Below are 23,483 nucleotides of genomic sequence, written 5' to 3'. Positions count from 1 at the left end.
AAAGTAGAACGGTATTTGCTCAACTCTGGGGGAGAGGAAGAGGAGAATTTTTCAGTGAATATAATCTTTAAATGTAGCAAGATAAGAAACTTCTAGGGATATGTTTTACAACAATAATATATAGTTAACAGTTCTGTATACTTAAAATTGTTAAGATAGTAAATTTCATGTTATGTATTTTTTTACCACAATAAAAACGTACTCAAAACACACACACACACACAAAAGAAACACTAATGACATATTTTATGAACAAAATTATTAACCTAGAAGTTTAAAAGAGTTTACAACTTCCTTTTAAGTTGTGACTGTAATTATATTTTTTTAGAAACACTTTTCTGACCTAGATTTGGTTATGCTTAATAAAATTCTTAAGGAGACATGCATTTAGATTCTTGTTGTGGGATTAACCATATTTTGTATATCTGTAAACATCAAATCAAATTTCTGCTTTGGTATCTTATTGCCTCACATGGAGCTGGAGTAACATATTTGCCTTAAATTTTGATGTGTGGTAGGGATGTTCTGACTTAAAATATAGACATAGAGAAAATTTGTTCTGAGAGGCAATTTGGGACCATTTCAATGAACAGGGGGAGTTTTCTACAGAGGTGGACTTGTGATCTATGAGAAGCAACACTGTGAATAGCAGCAATCTTTTTTTTGTTTTGTTGCTAAATTAGTATCACGTGTACAAAACAATGTACTAATTAGACATTTACACCCCTCCCAAAGTGTTAACACCCCGCCCCCAACCTATTGCCCCTCTGACATCGTATATAACTATTACAATTCCATTGACTCTATTCCCTGTGCTGTACTCCATATCCCGTGACTATACATATACATTAAATTATAGTTGACATTCAATATTATTCAGCTTCAGCTTTAGGTGTACAGTGCAGTGGTCAGCCATCTACACTGTCTATGAAGTGGTCTTCCTAAAAAGACAAGTACCCATCTGACCCCCTACAAAATCTTGACATTATTGATTATATTCCCAAAACTGTCTTTTGTATCCCTGTGGCAATATTGTAGCTACCAATTTATGCTGTCTAATCCCCTCACCTTCTTCATCCCCACCCCCATCCCAACTAGCAACCATCAGTTTTTCCTCTGTATCTCTAAGACTATTTCTGTTTAGTTTGCTCATTTATTCAGTTCTTTAGATATTATATGTAAGTGAGATCACATGGTACTTGTCTTTCTCCGTCTGACTTATTTCACTCAGCATAATTTTCTGTAGGTCTATCCATATCATTGCAAATGGTAAGATTTCCTTCTTCTTTATGGCTATATTCCATTGTATAAATGTACCACAGTTTTTTAATCCAGTCATCTGATGGGCATTTCGGTTGTTTTCGTGTCTTGGCTGTAATGAGCCAATCTTTATTTAAGATTGGTTAAGAATTTTCTGGAGCAATGCTGGGGAGACTAGTTATTTTCTAGAACTGTTTCAAATATATGATCTAGAGAGGAAAATGTAACTCTTTTCTTCTTTTTTTTTAATGGTTGAAATTTTTTCTTTGAGAGATGCTGTCATGTTTTCTCTCTTTCAACAAATATAAAGGGAAAAAATAAAATAAATCTCCAAATTTGGAAGGACTCATGGGGCAAGTCCCCTTGGACTTAATAGTGTCATTCTTAATTTCTTTGTCTTGTGTGTGATTTATTCTTTTCAGGAAAGGCAGAGAAAGTCAGAAGAGTAGATGAAAAATGGAGAAATGAAATGTGTATGACTGAACTGGATTTTAGTCAACACTATTTTAGGCTTTGTCCTTGTCCCATTTCAGCAAGTACTGCAATCTATAATAAAACAAGAATATTAGTACTGGTTCTGCCAGGAAGTACTATCACAGGGTATTTTTTCTGAGCTAAATGTTATAACTTCATATTCCAATGTTGATTCCATTCAGCATGCATGTTCATTAGAATTGTCTACTGTAGTTAACTTAATTCTAAGTATCTTATTTAATTGTTTTGCATGTGTTATGGCTTCAGAAGATGTCTTTTGATAAGTCTCCAAGGCTGAAATATCTGCTTGTCAAATTTATCACTTTTGTTGGCAGCTCCATCAAGACTGGGCCATAACTGCCTTGTTGGCAGTTATCTCCTCAGAAGTACCACTGTGCCTGGAACATATCCTATGTTCAATAACTATATCTTTAAGTACATACACGAATAGATTATAGGTGAATTTGGAGAATGTGTCTTCCTTGTATTCTGCTTAAGACAAGAAATATAGATCTAACAAAGCCTATGGGGAGGTGGTAACCAAAGAGCGACTTAAATTTCAAAAAGTTTTTGTAAAAACATTTTTGAGAATGAGTCTCTTTAGAGCAAATTATCTTTTTACTTATAAAATGAAGATGTAGAAAAGCTAATTTAAATGAAAGCTCAAGATCTGAGGGTGGCAGATGGAAATTAAATGCAGAGAGCTGATTGTCGAATGCTTTATAGAGAATGGATGCTAGAAGTTATTAGAGTGAAAGTCATTAAAATAATAGTACAAATTGAATAGGCACTGCTAGCTGGCAAAGGTAAAAGATCTGTTTACTATTGTGAGTTTCTTCGATGTTTCATCTGTAACAGCTCTAGTTCCTTGCTACCAAAGAGCCACGAGGAGCGTGAATATCAACTTCTTGGATTTCTTATTGATACCTCAAATTGGCAAGCTTTAGTGGTTCTAGAAGACCAAGTATGGATTCTTTGTTAGTTTAACCAAATTCAGTTTAAATTATTCATTGTCTTCATCATCCTTTAAGACAGAAATCTGATCTTATGTTATGTGGCCATCATTGCCCAAAGAGGAAACAGCACTCCTCAGCTATTGAACATTCAGCTAGAAGGTGCCATGTACAAGATGGAAAGAATTCTTAGAAACACAAATTCCTGCTCTGAAAAAAAGCTTAGAATCTAGTAACATGATAAGGTCATGTGCATCAAAATGTAACAGTACAAGTCAAAAGGTAAGCATCAAACTAAGATGGTAGATACATCCGAATTGCCCTGAAGTCAAAAGTGTAGGATCCAAAGGGTCAGAAAAGCCCTTAGAGAAGAGGAAGTGCTGGTGGTGTTCCATTAAATATGGGTAATATATGTTTTTAACTAGAGAATTTGTTTTAAAAATCTCTCCCTTGCTTATTTCTCTGACCACTTCTACATCAGTAAATAAACCAGACCACGCCCAAGTTATACTACATATATTTTGGACAAAACTTTAAAACTAAAAAATATGTATCTGTGAGAATATTTTATAGTCGTGATATAGAAAACCAAAAAGTTACCAAAAATTGCACGTGGTTTGGTTTCTTGGCTAAAATTTACTTTTTTCTCGCCAAAGCTAGGTACAGTTGTGCATATTCCAGTTTGTCTTCTGCCTTAATATGTGATCTTCTGACTTGGGGTTGTTCATTAAAAATTTTATCATAATTTTTATCATAATGCTTGTGAAGTTCCCCTTTTTAACATGCTGATTAGCAGCATGTCATTACCTCATTTTTACTGAATTAAAATAATTTTGATATGTATCATTTTTAATAGAAAAATACTTTATATCAAATATGTTACAAAATAGAAAAAGCAAATAGTTCAAGATCCTACTTAACTCTAATTATGATATTTTACTGTTAGAGAATAGGAACATGTTTCAATTACAAATAAATTAATGAATGCTAATTTATTGAGGAACAATTACAGAAAGTCGGCTAGGGCAATATGAGTTAATAAACTCATGTCAAATTCCACCACTCCAAAGTTTAAGTTTGTCAAGAAAAGGAACTAGGTCTTTTCTGTTGAGCTGTTATAACTGAGCTGTTTAGAGTACAGTCCTGGAATAGAAGAGCAAACAGAATGACATCTGTAGGGGTCGCACAGGTATGAGGACTGCAGGGGGCAGAGCCATCAGCAACAAGAAGCCAGGCTCAGGAGGGGAAGGGGAAGCTACAGGTCAAGGCCACAGAGCAGAAGAAGGAATTGGGACCTACAGGAAAGGCTTTCTCACCTGATGGCACCTTCTGGTTTCTTCTTTTCCAAACTAGTTGTGTCATGGGTGATTTTCAGTCCTCAGGCATCTTTCAAAGGTATGTTTCAACTTTTGTTTACTATTTGAAAAATCCAGTCCAAGGAGCTAACTTGCATAAACTTTGAGTGTTTGGTTTATTACTAACTATAGGGTGAAAATAAGGGACAAAGAAGGAAAGTTAGGTCTTTTATTAGCCCTTAGTGTACCTTTACGAGGGTTAGAAAAAAGTTCCCCTTCTACCTAGGCTAGTAATCTGAGTGTGTTAGTCAGGGTTTCCCAAAAAACCAGTGCCAATAGGAGAGAGAGAGAGAGAGAGAGAGAGAGAGAGAGAGAGAGAGAGAGAGAGAGAGAGAGAGAGAGAGATTTACTCTAAGGAACTAGCTCCCATGATTAGACGGGCCTGGTGAGTCCACAGTTTGATGTGGCAAGACTGGAGGGCCGCAGACTCAGGGAAGCTTTACGGTTTGAGTCCCTAGGCAGTCTGATGGCAGAGTGTCTTCCTTCGGTCTTTGTTCTGTTAGGGTCCCAACTGATTGGATGAGGCCCAGTCCAATTACAGAGGGTAATCTGCTTTTCTCAAAGTCTATCAATTTAAATGTTAATCTTAACCAGGAACACACCTTCACAGAAACATCCAGAATGTTTGGCCAAATAACTGCGCACCGTGGCTCAGCCAACTTGATGCATCAAATGCACCATCACATAGAACACAGGCTGAATTTCAGCTCACCTTCACCGCCTTCATCAGGTGGCCATGTGTGGAGCCAAACAGCACAAATACTCACAGTAGGCTGTTTTTTGGTAACACTATGTCAATCGATATGCCAGTACTTGAGGGGGCCACAGCCAAATCATTTTATATCTAGTAGACTGATCAGAGGCCAGGAGGCTCTGCAACTGGCCATGACCAACTGCCCCTTCCAGGGAGGAAGAGCAGATCAGACTATGTAGGGTTGGTCACAGGGGCTAATAATTCTGGATTTTAATTCTGACTCTGTCACTGGCTTGCAGTGAGATGTTGGGTAAATCACTTTCCTTTTCTAAGTCTGGGTTTTCTTACTTATAAACCATAGGTTTATAATTTGAAAACTTTCTTCATCTCTACCATGATGCATCACACATGTTGACCTTGACACAATTGATTTTGGTCCTTAACTGATATCAGCAATAACTAGGCAAATATTCTCTAATTGAAATTAGATATAAACATAAGCCTATTTTCTCACCTGGCTTCTAAACCATTTGATGCTCTTCATTTAAAGAAGAACTTACATGATGAGACCATTCACATTTAATGTGAAAAACTTGGGAGAAAGATTTATCTTCAGGTGAAGAACAATTTCATAAAGTAATTTTATCAAATGAAAAACGAATTGAATGAGGCCCATCTTCTGCCTATGATAAAAATTGCAATACATGCCTCTTTCCCTAGTTACATCAGTATCGGTTATGTTTCAAGGTTTAGCTCATGAAATTTAAAGGAGCTATGAAATAATACTTTGAATTTTTAATATACAGTCCATTTGAAATCATTTCAGAACATAAATAGTAATCAGGAAGAGAGAGGTTATTTTCTTTTTCATCATCTGTAGTTCTCTTTTAGAAACCTTCTTGCATACTGGGATTCTCCTTGGTTCATTGGTACTTCTTGATGGATCCTATTACATTTCCTTCTCAAATTGCTTAAAATGTTCCACAGAAAATAACTATTCCTGATATTCAGGTTAAATAAAACAAGTATACCTTTTTATGTAATCTCACCAGAATATGTTATGATGTGCAATACACAATGTGAATAATTGTGTGGAAAATATTTGGAATTTTAAAGTTTTGTCAAGTATTTCAAAAAACCTTATCATGGGATTGGTTTGTCATGGGATTTCAGAAAGATTAGCTCCAACAGAATTTCATAAGGTGAGACTTTTAAGAGTATGTGTTTTTTAGAAACATGTAGAAAGGTTAGTATCCAAATGTAGGCTGCGTCTTTTAGCCATGGAGTTGGGGAGCTGATATCCGGGTTTCTGTAGGGTTGTTCAGCTCAGAGCATTTTTGGAACTCCATTCATGGAATTGACTTTAGAGCTAGTTTATGAACCACAAAAGGAAATTAGTTTTATGACTTTATTGTCACACCTCATATATTCCCATTCTCACGTTCCTCACAGTTGGGTATCTTCCTCATCTCAGACGTTGCATTTTCTCCATTTCATAGTGTCTTTGCAAACATATCTGAACGAATGAATATTTGCTGTAGATATATATTCACAGCTATATGCAAGTAGGTAAAATATGGTGCAAATGCATATAGAAAATACAGTATATGACTTGGCAGAGAACTCGAATATACAAAATAGCTTCTCTAATTGAGGTGGACAGAAAACATCATTTTTCTAAGTTTAAAACCCACTGAAGAATTTGTATGTTAACATTGTTTTAACCTGTTGGCTTGGATGTCTGCTCTTGAGGAAATCTAAGTTTCTTTAAAACATTAACCAAGAAAGGATACAAAACTTATTGTTGATTCAAAACATAAGAAAATATAGCTTTGAATATAGATATCATTGTTAAAACATAGAAATAAAATATTTTAATTGCATGATTAAGGAAGGGGGATGAGGAAATAGGGATATGTTTGTAAAAATGAGAGATAATTTATCATAATAAAAGTTTTCTTATTATAACTATGATTTTACTAGTGTCTTTTCCAAAAATATCTTAGTAGCTTTATAAAGAACAAAAATAATCAGGAAAGGGAAATGCCAACTGTTTTAGTTTACACATATCCAGGCTGTGTGTTTCCCTGTCTTTGGTTTATTGAGGTAATATCACAGCATGGCCTCTGGATAAAACAGGCAAAAGATAACAACAGAATACACCAAACTAGAATAGGACAATTAAAAAAACTTATTAACAAGTAATTAAAGCTCAGTAGTATTTTTTCTCCTTTGTGTGAGTTTATCTACAGTATTCAGTGGAGAGTTTTACATGCTGGACCTATTCTTTCCCCAGGTGTCATTTACTGGAAATGCCTGAGGAATCTGAGGAAAATCAGAAACAACCAAATAAATTGTAATTTTTACCTGTGTTATTAGAGAATGAATTTTCTCATTGAAATGAGTTCTACTTCTACAAATAGTTAAAAGAAAAAGATCTTGATATTAATGTACAAAACCATAAGGCAATGACTCTGAAAATGGCACTTCAAAGGCAGGACCCACTGGAGAAGCGAACAAAGGCTAAAGCCTCATTTATAATGGACCAATCCTATGGTGAACCTGGGTGGGTAAGCTGCTGTCTGGAAGTAGACTGTTCACTCATGTGAAGTGAATTAACGCTTCCTGGTCACCAGGGTACTATTAGCTGCATTGAAACAACTGATTTACTATGGGCATCCTGGTGCCCTTGCCCACCAGGCATCTCTATAGGATCAGTCATAATGAAATTATATGGTGCCAAGAAGCCAGACCTTACAAATTTTAGTCAGTAGCCCAGTTAAGTGGTAGGGACTTGTGGTACTTAAATCAGCTGGGGTGCTTCTCTAGGCATAGCAGAAATTTCATCTTGATTCTCTGTAAAGCAAAGAAATTAGAGCAAGCAAATCACCCTTGATGATAAGTCACCCAAATCTTCCTTTTATGTGATTTTTGTAAGCTCTCTTCCTGCTTACTGTGGGGGGAAAAAAGAAAAACAGCCAAAGATTTACTTCTTTGCTTCAAGCAAAGAACCAGGGAGAAAGTTGACATCTGATAAAGGCAACCCTTATGCATTTTGTTTTACATCATCGGCTACTTAAAAAAACAAAATTCATAGCCAGATTAATAGCTTGGTGAGAAAGAAAGCAGCAAAGCTTCATAAAAATAGATCATAGTCTTAAAACAAATCATGTCCCCACTGCCCACCTACAAATTAAGTAGAACATGCTCTAACAAAGCTGATTATATTGGAAAATAAGTTATTTAGAATAGAGGTAGATACTTTTTTTGGTAATAGGAGTCATGAAGAAATAGGTTAAATTCGTTGTGAAAAATGTAAATTCCTCTTTAATTGGACAATTAGATAATGTTGGTGCCTTTTATGATTACTATTCTGTTTTAAACTGGAGTTTAAAACTTACCCAGCTATTAATTCCAAAAACTTCCTGAGATGTTGTAACTAACTGGAAGTGAACCAAGGTTCATTCAGAGTCCTGCTTATAAAACCTGGCTGTGTTTAAGTTTTAGGATTGACTCTAAAGAAATATACAAAAACATGCAATTTTACCCCCAGTGATTGGTGGCCCAACAAAAGTCAGAATGCTCTGCTGAATGTAAGAAAAATTATACTAGCATTATTTTTCCTTCTAATCCTAGAGGCCTTTGTTTATTTAATTCCATGGTTTTATATATGAATTTTTATGAATATAGAGCTTATATCTCAAACTAGTATCCAAATTTGTCTCATCTTTAAATGATTCCTCTTTGAACAAGGAAAACTTATTCATTTATTCTGCTCATCCTTGAAATATAGTAGAAGCCAAATTGTTATAAAATTATGTTGGCTGAAATACAAAATGAACACATTGGGTTCTTTAAAGCTGGGATATGTTAGGAGTAATCATCTTGATTTTCTGCTAAGCACTAGTCATGCTAATTTCTGCCATCAACAAATCTGATTAAATTCAAAGAGGGTAAACATATTTTTTTCTAACTTGCAACATTTTTAATGTTTAGCAACAGAAAATTTGTCAATCAGAAATGGGCTTTCTTAATAGAAAATTGAAACTATGTCTTTTAAAAAACCCAGAGAAAAACAAAATATATATTCTCACATTTCCTTTTATCTCCAGGCAAAGAGAGTGTGATGCTGATCATGTGGTTTTACTTTGTATTTTTTGTTGTTCAGATAAAATGACTAGTCTCCTTACTCCCAAGGCTAATTTCATCCCTCTCATCCAAATCATTTTAGAATCTAAAACCAGTGCCAAAACATCTGGCGGGGAAATAAAAAAAAAAAAATTCAGTCGTTTTAGATGCTTGTCAAATCTGAATAAATCGACCAACTATTTGGTCTTATTTTTGAAAATTAAATGTATAAATTACTTTTGCAACATTTTAATCTGATATTTAAAAAATTTATCCTCAAAACCAAAAATATGTATTACTCAATTAGTGTTCATTTAGAAAACAATACGATGAAGACATGTGTCTGTTATACCTCAGCACATGCTGATGTTCAGTACAAAGTTGCTGTGAGAGGCTCACTGAGGTGCTCTTGGAGACTGGATGTGAAAGATAGAGTTCCTGGAACTAAATTATTTCGAAGTCCTGGAGCCTGGCTATCACCCTGCAGTAGATACAGAGAAGAAATCTACCAGTTAAACGTTCTCAAATGATGCCCATAGGTAATGTCATTTAGCTTTTTATATCTACCAGTGACATTAAAATGAATGTAGACTTTCATGTTGACATTTATCAAAATGCAAAAGGCCAAAATTTGGAGTTACAACTGGGAAAAACATAACAAACATTATATTTAAAAATCCATCTTGGAAAATTAATATTGAGGTAATTTTCTAGTTAAGTTTTAAAAATAGTAGGTTATCATTTCAGAATCAACACCCAAACAGATGCCACCTTCTCATAAAATAAACATGCAGTGAAAGGGTAACACATGCATTAGCCACAAACTGAGACTGCAGCCAATACAGTATGATGAGAAGGAATTCTCAGTATGGTGTGATGTGCGATCGAAGCCATTAGCCATATGGTGCAGTGTGAAGAGGGCCTCTGTGACTGAATAACAGTTGTATGTTATACGGTTTATTAAATAATTATGCAATGGCAAGCAATGCTTTTATAATTATTGGCTGTTTTAAAATATTTTTGTTAATCTAGCTGCATTTGCCTGGTTGAAGGATACATGTTCCATCAGGTCTCCATGCTTCATATCTGCCTTGTGTGTTGAGTGGAAATCGGCCGCCATATTGAAGATTTAGGGCACATTTTTTGTGTCATACTGTGTAACATCAAGATATGCTACAGGGTATTTAGAAATATAGGGGCACATTCTTTTTAGAGTTACCTTCCCACCTGCCACCTGTCAGTATAGACACTGTATGTGGGATAGAGAATGTGCTATTTTTATGTAATTTCCACAGAATGAGACAGGGAAGCATTAAGACACCCAAATGAAAAGCAAAAAATTCAATAAAATATCTGGATATTTTGCTATGTGATGCTGTGCTAGTAACTATTTGGATACTTTTTCTTAAACTGCAGACATTATCCTAACTCATTTCTACTTATAATAATTTTTTCTCTAAGTAAATTTGTATTGCATTCATTTGTTTACCTCTCACCTATATGGTTTTGTCTGGTGAATTACACTTTATTAACCAGCAAGACTACTCTGGCCTATACTAGATAGTTTCTTAGATATAAGGTGCTGGTTCTGCAAGGTGGGATCCTTGGAGGACTGGGGGCAATATCATGGTGAAAGCAGCGAAAAGGCTGTGATTATGCTATGCCTGCTATGGGACCACAAGGCAGCTGCATCTGCCATTGAGAAATACTGTGTGGCTCAATGAAATGCATTGGAGCAACAGCACGCTTCTGCTAACATAAGCTCACTCTTAGCTAAAGGAGCTACAATATGTTTTTTTTTTTTAAATGGGTGTATGCTTTCATGCATGATTGTGTTGAAGACATCTTAGACTTTTTTTTTAAATTAAAGTTTACTGGGGTGACAATGGTTAGTAAAGTTACATAGGTTTCAAGTGTACAGTTCTGTAATATAACATCTATAGAGCACACTGTGTGTTCACCACCCAGAGTCAGTTCTCCTTCCATCACCATATATTTGATCCCCCTTACCCTCAACTACCACCCCCTGCCCTCCTTACCCTCTGGTAACCGCTAAACTATTGTCTGTGAAAGACACCTTAGACTTTTGAAATTCAATTTAGAGTTTGTAAATGCTAGCTGGGTTAAAACACTGATTAGTAAAGCGAATTCAGGTATATTGTTGGCATTAAAAATAATAGCCATAGATCTTATTACAGAGTTACTCCAATATTTCTCTGCCTCTGTACTTGAAGGCTGCAATAGTATTATTATATTTTGCATATCTTTTATAAAATAAGTGATTTTTATTATTTTTGATAGGTAATTATTTACATAAACTCCCTTATGCTAAGGCCTGCATCATATTCAAAGAAGAAAAATAAAAGGAAATAAAGAGTAGACATTAGGGCTGCTTGTCAGTATTCCAGTCCCCTCCTGTCAGACACATAGTAGGATGGCATTTCCTTACAGCCTCGATGTCCATCCTGACCATGAAACCTCTGTGATTAGCAAAACTTAGAAGTCTTGACTAAAGGACATGCAATTCACCATTGCGTCTTTCCACTAGTACAGTGACCTGGGGGCATTCCCGATGGAAGAATTCCTTCAGCCTCAGTCCTTGAGTGAGGACAACATGGATCAGAGGCTCTAGAGAACAGTCCAGCCCTCTGTGAACATGCAGCAGATGAGTAATAAATCCATGTGTGTTATGCCACTAAGATTCCTAAGGTTGTTTGTTGTTTGCTGTTAACTAACAAAAAGTAGGTCATAATAGCTGTGATATCACAGATATTAGTACTTAGGACAAGGTTAACTGTAAACATATGTGTAAAGTCATTTTGCTACATAGTATTAGGCAAATCAGAGTATTCAGAGCTTCCTGCTCCATTTGTGAAGCTGGTGTGCCGTGACGGGTTACCAGTGACTCAGTTCCATAGGGCCCTGGTGCACATAGGACATTGGTAGTTCTCTCTTCCCTTACTCCGGATCTTGACTTGCCTGCTGGGTAAACCCAAGTGATTCAAACAAATACTATTATTGTTATATTATGGAATAAAGATTGGGAAACCCTGACACATAGGATACAAAAATCACGCAGATGGTGTGGGTGAAGAATGAAAGTTTGGAAATACCGATTAAACAAAACATTGGAGGAGAAAGTAAAATGACATTTAGGTCTTCCTATCTATAAATTCCACCCCCCCCCAATCAATACATGACTTTTATTACATCTTTAAAATATCACTAATAAGTCGAATGACTTAATGGCATCTTGGTGCTTCTGTAGCTGGACAACTTACATCTTATTCATCAGCCTGTTGAAGTTTCTTTTCCAGAAAAATAGATACCACTCCCAAATTTTCTGATATCCTTGTTTTTAACTGTTGTGGCCTGTTGAATCAAAGAAGCTGAATTTGATACAAGTTCAATACCATTTCTTCCAAGAATTAGCTCATCTTCCTGAGCTTGAGATACCGAACAAAAAACACCCTCTTTTTCTTTCCAAGGAGACTGAGTTCTGCATTGCTGTGGTTGAAGTCCCTCCGCAGGGTTCCTCTGGGGCCTTCACAATAACTGTGTGTCTGTTCAGAGTGATGTCCAAGTTTTCTGTAATGTCCACTGTCTGATTGCCGAGAATGGTCTTCATCCTCACAGTAGATTCAGCAAAAGCTAAATTGATCAAATTTACCAAATAATTGTAGGTTTCAAGTGTACGTTTCTATAATACATTATCTATATATCACATTATGTGTTCACCAGCCAGAGTCAGTTCTCTTTCCATCACCATATAGTATTTGATCTACTTTTCCCTCTTCTTCCACATCCTCTCCCCTTACCCTCTGGTAACCATAAAACAAACAAAGAAACAAAAACTCATGGACACAGACAACAGTTTAGTGAAGTAGTTTTTCTTTGTTTGATGGCACTGAGTTGAGTAAAGGATATTGAAATGTGAATTGGTAATTAAAGAGAGTTCAGCCTTGTGTGAAATGTTTTGTTTTTCAATAATAATAATATATTTAGATATTAGTTATATACTTACAATTTATTTCTAAAAAAAGTTAGTCATGTTCATTTGTCTAGTCACCTTTATTTAGGTGCGAAACTTGATGCTACAGTTTTTTAGTCATTTTGCTTCAGAGAATCCTCGGCCTGCTTGGCAGCAGCTTTCTTCTGCCTTACATCATTAATCTTAGTCCTTTATTCTTCATTTGTGTAATGAAAGCAAAGGTTGCAACAGGTTACATCTAAAGTTTTTGTGGCTCTAACTTTGTATGATTTCTTGAGCTTTTTTAACCAGTGGGGCTGCTAACTAGTCTTATTCTCATCATGCTTTAGGGGCATGTATACATAGAAACTGAAGTTTTTTTTAAATTAAAATCTGTTGGGGTGACAATGGTTGTTAAAGGTACATAGGTTTCAGGTGTACAATTCTGTATTACATCATCTCTATATATCACATTGTGTGTTCACCACCCAGAGTCAGATTTCCTTCTATCACCATATATTTGATCCTTTTTACCCTCGTCTACCACCTCCTCCCTCTTTACCCTCTGGTAACCACTGAACTATTGTCTGTGTCTAAGAAACTGAAAAATTTTAAGTTAACTTCAAGATCACATAGGCAATGACAAAATCACAGACAGAATTCTACGTCTCTTTTTCAGAGCTTTCTTTTGTTAATGCATTGGGTAATCTCTAATTTGCCCAAGAACTTGGAAGACACTTGGGTTTATTTCTTAGTGTATGATACATTGTTTCAAGTAATTTGAATTAATGGCATCTGGAATGAAATATGACACTAAATATTTATATTTATTACCAGGTTATTTGCAGTGCTCTATTCTACACTTGTTCCCCAGTCTGGTATCTCTGCGTGTGTGTGTGTGTGTGTGTGTGTGTGTGTGTGTGTGTGTGTGTGTACAAGGTGAATGACAGAAAAATACTAAATAACAGTTGTCTGTGATTTCCTATCTCCCACTCAAAAGAAATAAAAACATCTTAAAACAACATGGCAGCACAGCTGCCATGTTTCTCCGAAAATAAGACCTAGTCAGACAATCAGCTCCAATGCGTCTTTTGCAGCAAAAATTGATATAAAACCCAGTCTTATTTTACTGTAATGTAAGACTGGGTTTTATATTAATTTTTGCTCCAAAAGATGCGTTGGAGCTGATTGCTTGGCTAGGTCTTATTTTTGGGGTAATAGGGTAACTGCATAGTTCTTCCTTAGGTAAATAAATAGTAATGAAAGATAAAGGAGAACGATAGATCCATAGCGGGGTTTTATGAGAAATTCTAGCGATAGTAAATCAAGATTGAATACATTGCATTTATATTGTTAATTTCCTAGGAGTAGTTTTATATGGCACCCAAGAATGACATTTGGTGTGATATACAAAGATGTCTTAATTGCACAAATATATACTTATATAGTAAATACAGAAATAAGAAAAAATTTAAGGAAGAGGCAGAAGTTCATGACAAGTTCTATAAAGCTTCTCACAATGACAAACATTTACATTCTAAACCTTTCTCCTCCATTATAAACAAACTGATTTCATCGATGAAAGCAACTGGCAGAGACTGCTGAATCAGTTATTTTATTTTATCAGGCATTGCTAACAGAGATACCATTTTCATTTTTGCCAGCATTTGTAGTGTAAATAAGGAACAACCTATCGTAAAATAATGCTAAAAAGATCAAAGGAAGCAATCCCTACTACCAAGCTAAAATCATTCTGGGGAAATGTTTTTGATTACGGTTAATAATGTAATCAAGTCAGAAACCCACATAGCTGTTGGAGTTACAGTAAAATTACCACAAATATTACAGAGTACCTAATAGGCAGTAATATGGCAAGAAAGTTTTGGACATATGAAAACAAGGGGCTAATAAAATATTTACAAAGAGTTATATTATTTTGATTTGAGTACCATGTATATTTTCCTCAGAAAGAACAGTGTTGCAACTGATGGGTTAGAATTGAGGCAAGAAGAGGAAAGCATAAAAGAAAAAAAATCAAAACCAAAAGGGTCATTAAAAAAAAATCTTTGATTTCATTCGTTACAGACCAATTATTTTCTGTCCTCTGTAGAAGGAAAAATAAAAAAAACAGAACACGTCTTCTTTTTAATAGCAAAATCATTCTAAGACTTTTCTGATTCATTTTATATTTAGGAGATTACAGCTTTAGTCATCAGTAGGAAAGAGCCTCGCAAAGTGACAGACCTGAAATCATGTCCTTTGATTGTAATTGACAGAAAAAGCATTTAAGGTAAAGAAAAAAAATATTTTATTCATCTTTGATTACACTGTGATGTGATTTGGTGACATAATACAGCTGGGAACTGAGGCAAGAAAGGCAATAATTCCTACTTGAGGATTTGACATGATGTAGCCCTTTAGTTTTCTTCCTACTGATGCCTCCAGCTACAATAGTCTCCTTGATAGCATAGCGGCTAGACAAATAAATATACAGTGTTAGAATTTAAAAGGCAAACAGCTCTAAAATACCATTTCTTAAGGCAATGTATTTCAGCATTAAATGCTTGACAACTACACATTTGACTGGACCTAAAATTAAATCTATTCAATTTAAGCATTTTACCATACAAAAAATAACCCCATTTAAGCAACACTTTCTTAAAATAATGGAAAGAAATGGTTTATACACAATAGCTCTCTAAACAGATGCATATTTTTTGGGGGGGAGGTATCAGTGACAGTGTATATTTCAACCCATTCATATAAATCAGGGTTTTATTTTTGTAATTTATTTGATAGTTCTCTTCACTTCCTTTAGCTGAGTTGTTTATTTTTCAGAGAGGATGTTGCCATATATATCTTAAATACTTAACAAAAGAGGTACATGCAAATATGACAGTAAATAATGTCAGACAGTTGGTAAAGTCACATGTAGAGGATCATATCTATTTCCCTGACTAATATTTACTTCATTATATAAATTTATATTCTGGGATTTGAACAATGATCATGAAGTTTGCTTTAATATCTTCATTTCTTTAGTGCCATATTGAAAATAACTTCACAAGTGACTTCCTAATACTCTGATTTTAAAAGATCTGATACCAAATGTATGGTGATGGAAGCAGAACTGACTCTGGGTCGTGAACATACAAGGGGATTTATAGATGATGTAATACAGAATTGTACACCTATTGTACACCAACAGTCTATTATATTACTGTTGTCAATAGTTTGCCACTTTAAATAATGATTTAAACATATATGCTATGTAACTTTACTAACAATTGTCACCCCAATAAACTTTAATTAAAAAAATAAAAAAGTTAAAAAAATTAAAGATCTGATACATAAACTAATTAAGAGTGTGTATTTTGTGAGGAAATGAAAAGGTAGTAGAAAATATGTAAAAGGAATCTATAAAATAAAATTTAATTTGATAAATTTTATGTACAGAGATTTGAAGACTTTATATTTATATTTTAAAGTCACATAAGACCTGTAAGGCTGCTACTAGGCCAGGACATCTATTGCTTAGCAATATTTTATAGTGATTAAGAAAAGATCTGAATGTCAGAAATATGTGTGTGTGTAGCTGTAAGGAGAATTAAATGACTATCCACTAGAAAATGACTTGTGATGCAGTTACATTTTCCAAAGGAAGATTATGAATTGTCAGTGCATGATATTTATATATGTAAATCAAGTATTTGAATCTGCAAGTTAATTGTGTCTAGAAATGTCGACTAATTATAAACTCTTGCTGTATTTACCTGAATGCCCCCAAAGCTGTTTAAAACTAAAAATTTCAATTTATCGAAGGTTGTTTTAGTAAGCACAAATGGACTATACTAACTACACCTTTAAGGATGATGTAGATATCACCTACGCAAATACCGGTCAAGCCAGGTCACTCAACCTTGTTTTGTACACCTGAAACTAATAATAATAATAAAAAAAAAATACATGTTCCATGTTCTTCTGGTCCAGTTCAGAGTTATGGATTACCTTGTTGTCAAGTGAGCTCCAAGGGCATATGCCTCATCAGAAGAGTAATTTGAGTTATTATCTAAAGTGGCTTATATAAAGTTTAAGACAAGTAATAATTATAGACATTGCTACACGTTCTATTCCTCACCCCCATAGAAATCAACTTATATTTTGACCTGAGCAAATGTTTGATCTTAGCATAACATAAATAATCTTTGGATCCATTTTTGTTTGTTTGTTTTGTCAAAAGTCTATTTCGGTCTGTTTTTTAGTATGGAGCCATAGGGAACTTTCAAGACATAACCTACATGAATGTGATATCTATTCATGTCTAGCATTAGCAAGGTGGTTTTCATCCAATTACATAAAAGAAGAATGCTAGTCATTTTGTTTCTGATTATTTATATATATATTAATACTTGCATATACTTTGTGTGTATTTGTGCTTCCAGACACTATGAAAACAAAAGAAGGAGAAATAGTAGTTTATTTTTTGGAAACCCAACTTTCCTTTTGTAGCCTTGACCAACTTTGTTTTCATTAAGAATGGAAGATTCAAATAAAAGTATTTGAAGCTTCAATTTTCTTTTCTTTTTAATTCATCTAGATTTTTAGTTTTCTATTCTACATGGTTAGTACAATAAATCATTTGACTAAGTGGGCAGCCTCTTTGCAGAAATTTTTGCAAATAGCATTAGGGGACTTTTTAATAGCATGCACTTATACCAAATTTATATTGTTCATCATCTATAAGGCAATTTTCTATCATAAACCAACAGTTTTGGAAAAACCAAGGCAGCTTAGATTGTTGAACCATTTTAACTGTTTAAAAGAATCTTCATTTTCCAAATCCACTCATGTAAAAATGAAGAGTTTTTATCACAATATTTTATTCAGTATCACTATTTATACATAGCAAAGATAGCATAGTCTAATCAAAGAAAATAATAAAACTTTATTGAGTTATTTGCATAATTTTCCTTATATTTCTTTAACCAGTGTGGATAAAAAATATGGAAAAGAAGAAATTAATCTACTATCGTATCTGAAATGCCTGGTTATCTACCTTTATTTAATATTTAAGACACAGAATATAGCCTAATGCTTTTATTATATTGATTTTGCTGTTTACAGACGGGCAGTGTTTTAGCTGGAAAATTCCTTCCAAACTAGACTGCACACTTTTCAGTTAGACTATTTAAAAAATGTTTTATATGACAGATCCAACTATATTAGGAAATTGACCCTTGTATAGATTAAGTAACTGTTTTCCAAAGATTTTTATGCTTCTGGAAATTTAAAAGATACATTTCTTTATAATCATTAAATATTGACATTCAGTATTGTTTATTGAAATTTTGTAATTACTCATAAAAAAGTCCTTAGAAATGACTCCTCCTAAATATAAATTGAAAATATTTTTTATTATTAGTAGTAAGCTAAAATCTATTGAACAGAAAAAATTCTGATGATATTTTAATTTAATTAACTGGATTGGAAGTAAGAAAGAAGAATCAGCTTAACAGTAATCATTTCAATTTGGTGTATTTGATTTCTTAAGACTGAAATGGTATGATTCTCAGAAATGCCAGGCCCTCATGAGCATAGAGGCATTATTTGCTTCACTAAGTATTTTGTTCTATTTACTTTGATGCAATTACATGTAGACTTTGCCAAAGAAACAATAAAATAACTTTTTGAAAAATTAGATTCTCACATTGACACCTAGATTATACTTTTAAACAAATTAGAATCTATTATATTACTGTTGTCAATAGTTTGCCACTTTAAATAATAATTTAAACATATAGATACACTGAATATATGAAATGATCTCTAAGCTGTTCTTGTGATCAAATTTCGGGGAAAAAATAAAGTGCAGAATGAAAATGTTTTGAACCAATGAAAAAATCATGACTTCAAATATTTTGCCACAGGTGTGCTGCTGCATATGATATTAAATATAGTTTGAAAAACTTGAAAACGTAGAAGAACGTAGTACTTGAAAAAGTAGAAGAACATGAGCATAGAAAATAGCAAAATTAGTTATCACTTTGGACCAATTAATATGGAGATATGTTTCAATGTGGAGAATGATATTGCTGTTTTTCTCAAGATATATTCAATTGTATTGTGCTATTTTCTTTCTAAAATATACGTGATACTACACAAGCTCACTGATCAACTCAATTGCCAGTGACATTTTGACACAAAAGGCAATTTGTTTCACCTCTAGATCACTATATCATCTTATATTAATGTAATACTGATAATTAATAGTTGAGTCCAAAAGTGATATACTAGTGTGTGTAGTGTATGTTTATAAATTGTCATTACATTTACTATGCCAATAGTGTATTTTTAGAACACATTAAAAATACATTCTTGAAAATTAAAAAATAGAAGTTGTGGCTATAAAAATAACATCCTTAAAATTAACATTTGAATGATAAGCAATTTGGGGGATAATTATAGTTCATACTCTATATTCACTCCATTTTGATATATGGATAATTACTCCTAGTAATATCCTTTAGTTGGATTTTTGTAACAACAATAACAATTTATTGCAAAATTAATTCCTTGGCACAATTTAACATTTAGTGATGTGAAGTCAAAGTGAATTGATTTTACTGCAGACCACTTGTGCTCTAGTTTCCTATGTTCAAATACTAATTGGTTATTATAGGTCACTTTAGAACTTAGTTTAAAAATAAATTGTTACAAGGTGCATTTAGTAGAAATAGTTCGATATTTTCAGTTCATGGGGTTTTATTTAAATAAAAAAATGGTAAAGTAATGCAATCATCTTTGGTTATAAAAGTGATGGATGAATTGAAAACATTTTTGAATCAGGTCAATAGTACTGATGATTAGTACATTGTTAATCAAGTTCTTCAGATTGCTATCAAATACTTTAGCTCTTTTGCTCAGGCTGGTGAGAGGATCATGAATATTAAATAGATTCAAATAGATGTGCTCTCATGTAATATGGAGTACCGCAAATGAAAGGACTAAATGAGGGCAGACTGTAACTCTATGTGCTGATATATCTCTTAAGTAAAGAGGAATGCCTAATCAATTTCTTTTCTCACATATAGCAACCAAAGAGAATATCTTCCTTCCTTGCTTGCTTTCCTTTTCTTTTTCTTTTTTTGTAACATCTTAATCACATTGACAAGGCAGTGAACATGGTGCATAAAATAATTATTTTAAAGAAAAGGTTTACATAATATTTAATAAGGTGTGGTTGCTAATACTTAGAATTTAAAAGAGGACACTGATAAAAGATTGAGAGATAATGCATTTATTTTTAAATTGGAGTATGTTTTAACGGCAAACAATGGAGACTATGCTGAGAAATGTCTTCTTGAAAAAGATATGATAATACAGTACTTCATCTTTTCATTTAGCAACAATCTTACATTTTCTAAATCCATGCTATAAGAAATATGATACTACATGTTAGAAAGGTGTTGATTTCACTGATTATTAAAAGCAAAATTTTGTTTTCTAAACCAAAATAGAAGAAAAAGATTTTCCATTTACATCTCTATATGTTTAATTTAGATTTTCGATTGTTTTTCAGTATGACTATATAAGTTTATAAGGAATTATTACATATATGTATAATTAAAACACTAAAGTAATGGAATAACAGTTTTAGAATTTAAATGAACATAGTTTATTGTTGAAATTGATTATAGATATATAAATATATTCATCTAATAGGAATATGCTACTTGGAAAGAGTAACTTATTACCTGTAGAACTTACCAACCCAGCATAGAATAATTTATTGTGTTAGATAATTATCTATTTAGAAAGAGAATTACTGGATTTTTGTAGAGTGAGATTTTAGGAGAATCTAAGGGAAAAATGTCTTTTGGGGTTAGAGGAATCTGACAGTGATGAGTTTTTCCGGAAGATCCAGGCTTCATGGAAGTGTCTGGATGACCCTGAATAGTTCAAGGATGAGCAGAGTGTATAGCGTTTATATTTGAAAATAGATGCAATAAAATGGGGGAAATGGGGTGGTTTTGTGAGGTAAATGTTTTAAATTTTCCTGAGTCCAGTCTTTTGAGTAAAAGCCAGCTGTTAATATATCCATACACATATACATATGTCTTCATAGTCATGAAAAACTATGGAATAAATCAGTATTGAGAATGTACATATTTCAAGTTTTCATTAGTAGCCCAAATGAAGTAGGAAAATGGTTGATTATCTCTTAAAGTTTCAGAGTATTAATAGAATCATAGAGTGGCAGAATTCTATTAAGTCACAATAGAATTTGGGAAGCCATTTTGTCCAAATAAGTCATTTTCTTCAATTGAGAACAGTGAGACTCTGATCAAAAGCATCCTGCTCAAGTTAATTAATGGTAGGGGCAATATTAGAATTACGTTATTCTGATTTGTAATCCAATCTAAGCTTTTCCCTTAATATTTAACCATCATAGCTTTAGAACAAATCTAGAAGTTGAAAATATACAAATATATAGTAATTACAAACTACTGAACATGGTCTGAGAAAAACTGGATTACATGAAAAAATATAACAGAAGGACTAATTCTATAAGGGTAGCATTCCATGATTAGAAAATGCCTCATTAAGGAAGTGGCATTTAATTCAAAGCTGGAAGATGCAATATAAGGTCAGCAGATGAAGAATGAAGAAAAAGAATGTCCCAGTGCATGGGAATAAATGTTGAAGGAGCTAATAGTTTTTGCATTTTTGAGAAACAAAAAAGAGGTCAGGATATACTGAGCAAGGGTTGGAAATTGGTGAGAAATAAAAGATTTGGAATTCTGTTCTACATGCATTGGAAGGCTGTTGAAAGGTTTTGAATCAGCCTTCTTAAATGTTGTGATATATTTTTTCAAAGTTTATACTCACTGTTGTAGAAAAAATGAATTGGAAGGCCACAAAAATGCAGAAAGCAAAATCATTTAGCAAGGCTTTTCAGTCCTCCAAATAAGAAATGCTTGCAAGCATTTGGACTACTAAGTTGGTGCCAGGGAAAATGGAGGGAAATGAATGGAATTGAAATATATATTAAAAGTCAAAGCAACATATCTTGGTAATTAGTTGTGATGGGTTGGGAAAGATACTAAGGAAAAGGGAAACCTCAGTATGTCCTAGATGGTGCTCACTCTGGCAGCACAGACAAGGTCAGACAATTACATTCGTGAACTTGTTGCAATGAGGTAGCTAAACTTTTGATATAAGAGACATTATTCATTATGAATTTGTACCAACTGGACAGACAGTTAACCGAATTTACTATTTGGAAGTGCTGAAAAGGCTGCGTGAAAAAGGTAGATGACCTGAACTTTTTGCCAACAATTCATGGCTCTTGCATCATGACAATGCACCAGCTCACACGGCACTGTCTGTGAGGGAATTTTTAGCCAGTAAACAAATAACTGTATTGAAACACCCTCCCTACTCACCTGGTCTGGCCCCCAACGACTTCTTTTTTTATCCGAATATAAAGGAAATATTGAAAGGAAGACAATTTGATGACATTCAGGGCACCAAGGGTAATACGACGACAGCTCTGATGGTCATTCCAGTAAGAGTTCCAAAGTTGCTTTGAAGGGTGGACTGGGCACTTGCATCAGTGCATAGCTTCCCAAGGGGAGTAATTAGTGATATTCAGCAATGAGTTATATAGCACTTTTTCTAGGATGAGTTCCTGAACTTAATTGTCAGACCCAGTATATTAAAATGGGAACGATACAGAGATTAGTATGGTCCCTGAGCAAGGATGACACAGTAAATTCGTGAAACATTCTATATTTTTACATTGTAAAGATTTTGTAGGGTGTCAGATGGACACTTGTCTTTCAGGGAGACTGTCTCATGGACAGTGTAGATGCCTGACCACTGCACTGTACACCTGAAGCTGAAGCTGAGTAATATTGAATGTCAATTATATATCTTGAATATTGAATGTCAACTATATATCTTTATATATATAGGGTCACAGGATGTGGAGTACAGCACAGGGAATAGAGTCAGTGGAATTGTAACAGCTACATATGATGTCAGAGGGGTAGTAAATTGGGGGAGGGGGTTATCACTTTGTGAGGGGTGTAAATGTCTAACTATTACATTGTTTTGTACACCTGAAACTAATGAAAAAAATATTTCCTAGATTTCTGGCATTAAAACATCCCTGAGTAAATGGAAGTTTAATTTGCTGAGAAATCAAAGATATGAGAAGGAATAAAGTAGAAAATCAGGTGTTAGTTTTAGATACACTGCCTTAGAAATACGAACCATTGAAGAGATGCCACTCATGTAGGCAGTTGGAAAGAGTAGTCTGAGCTCAAAAGAGATATCTGGATGGAGATACAAATTTGAGATCTTTTCAAATTTTGGGATAGATATGATTACATAGCAAGTGACTATGGAGGAAGAAGAAAAGAGGACCCAGAGTGGAATTCTGATCTCCAAAATATAGATGTCAGCTAGAGGAATAATGAGCCCCTAAATGAGACTAAAGAGTAATCAGGAAGGAAACCAGGTAAGTTTAGTGTTCCAGAAGCCAAGAAAAAGAGATGTGACTCCAGAACAGCTTGAAATTTTTTGAGTATGTTGAGAAGGTGTAGTGAATTATATTATGCTCCCCAAAAAGGTATGTTCAAGTC

This window comes from Rhinolophus hipposideros (assembly GCF_964194185.1).
Source record: "Rhinolophus hipposideros genome assembly, chromosome: 2".
In the NCBI taxonomy this organism is placed as follows: domain Eukaryota; kingdom Metazoa; phylum Chordata; class Mammalia; order Chiroptera; family Rhinolophidae; genus Rhinolophus; species Rhinolophus hipposideros.
This window is presented reverse-complemented; position numbering follows the sequence as displayed.